The sequence below is a fragment of the Cibotium barometz genome, chromosome 20 (assembly GCF_041138505.1).
Source record: "Cibotium barometz isolate CiBa-2024 chromosome 20, ASM4113850v1, whole genome shotgun sequence".
NCBI lineage: Eukaryota > Viridiplantae > Streptophyta > Polypodiopsida > Cyatheales > Cibotiaceae > Cibotium > Cibotium barometz.
Genome location: NC_141065.1, coordinates 34,584,898 through 34,586,804, shown reverse-complemented (window position 1 = coordinate 34,586,804; position 1,907 = coordinate 34,584,898). Strand labels below are relative to the sequence as shown.

Below are 1,907 nucleotides of genomic sequence, written 5' to 3'. Positions count from 1 at the left end.
TTTATTTATACTCAAAAGTATATATATATATAGTATCATATTTGCTAATTTTTATTAATTAATTTTTTCTCGGGTGTCTATATTAATTAATTTAGGAAAACTTTAGAAATACTAAGGTTTTTTACCTTAATTTAGGAAAACTTTAGAAACACTAATGGGAGACATTGAAAGTTAGGAAGAAAACATCTCTATATGCTGCCTATAAAATACACACAAAAGCTTTTAGAATCATTATTGAGTCCATTTGACTGCAAATATATAAGGCTTCATTTGCAATCATGGGAAGGTTTTTTGCTTAGCAAAAGTTTGGAACAACACTATGTCATACTTTATATAAAGGTACATCATTTCAACAAAGTCCAGCACTATGTCATACCTTATATAAAGGCACATCATTTCAACAAAGTCCAATAAAGTAAAAATGAGAATACAAGCCATCATTCATTAATGATGTTAGAGGCTTTTCCATAGGACAAAGTTTTGAGTACTTCGATAAAAAGGACTAATAGTCTAACAAAGTAAACATGAGAATACAAACCATGATGCCAAATGTTTTTTCATAGAATATCACTATGGCATACCTTTTACAAAGATATAGACTTTTATAAGAGTAGATTAGCAAATCAAAAAGGGGTAAAAACCATCATCTTAAAATGGTTGTCATGTTTTGTAGAGTACATTACCTATAAGTACTTTTTGCAAAGCTATACTATTTTGGTAAAACTTAAAATAATTCTAGAAATACTATTAAGAAGGGCTTTTTCCCACTTGCCAGTTGATGACACCAAGGTTCTCTGTCACATCGGGTGAACCACCTCCCAGTGGGTTAAGCGTAGAGTGGAGTAGCATCATTATCAACTGATTGGCATGATCTGTATCTCAAGAAAAAAAAAAGATGATTTAGCAAGGGTGGTTGGTCTAATTTCATGTAGGTTCTCCTTTTAAGAAAGATTTACACACACACACACATATATATATATATGTACGTGTGTACATATATGTGTGTGTGTGTGTGTATGTGTGTGTGCATGTGTGTGTGTGTATAACACACACACACACACACACACACAACACACACACACACACACACACACAACACAACACACACACACACACAACACACACACACACACACAACACACACACACACACACACACACACACACACACACACACACACACATATGGGGATCTATATTGTAGCTCTTCAAATACTCAAATTAAACTAATAATATGGTAGTAATTGTGATCACTTTTCTTAATCATGTAGCCTTTTTAGGGCACGCTTGCAATGCCACTTCATCCTCCGCAAAACAAGGAAAATAATATTTAGCCCAAGGACTAGTCTTAAGCTTCTGCCAAGGTTTTTTGTGGCTCTGTAGGTGAGTTGGTAAGTATTTGAACTCTTGAGTGGGGGGTCTCAAGTTCAGTTCCCACTTGCCACAGCTGATGGACACCAAGGTTCTCTGTCACACCAGGTGAACCCACCTCCCACCAGTGGGTTGAGCTTGGAGTGGAGTAGCATCATTATCACATGATTGGCATGATCTCTATTAAGAAAAAGAAAGATTGAGTCTATTTTAATTAGGCAAAAACATTGAGGCCTAATTACAACCTCAGTATAGATTGTAATTAAACTCTACGTTTTAGGTTTTAATTAACCTCAACATTTTTTCTCTCCACACCAACATGACGGTGGCTATGAGGCGATAGTGCAGGAGAGGGTGGCAAACGCAAGAGAGAGGGTGGATGCAAGGTAGGCTCTCTCTCTCTCTCTCTCTCTCTCTCTCTCTCTCTCTCTCTCAAGAGAGCTCTACGCCTCAGGAAATACTCCAAACTTGAAAGGCGTAGAGCTCTCTCCTCTCTCTTAGAATTTTTTAGTCTTGTCTAATTTTTTACTCAAGTTT

The 1,907-nt window shown here is 36.3% G+C and overlaps 1 non-coding gene across 1 annotated transcript; it reads right to left on the bottom strand.

Moving 5' to 3' along the window:
* Positions 1–972: 972 nt before the first annotated feature.
* On the bottom strand, positions 973–1,102 carry LOC147627810 (small nucleolar RNA SNORA23). Its single transcript, XR_015268407.1, has one exon. It is a non-coding gene; the product is annotated as a small nucleolar RNA SNORA23 (small nucleolar RNA).
* Positions 1,103–1,907: the final 805 nt, after the last annotated feature.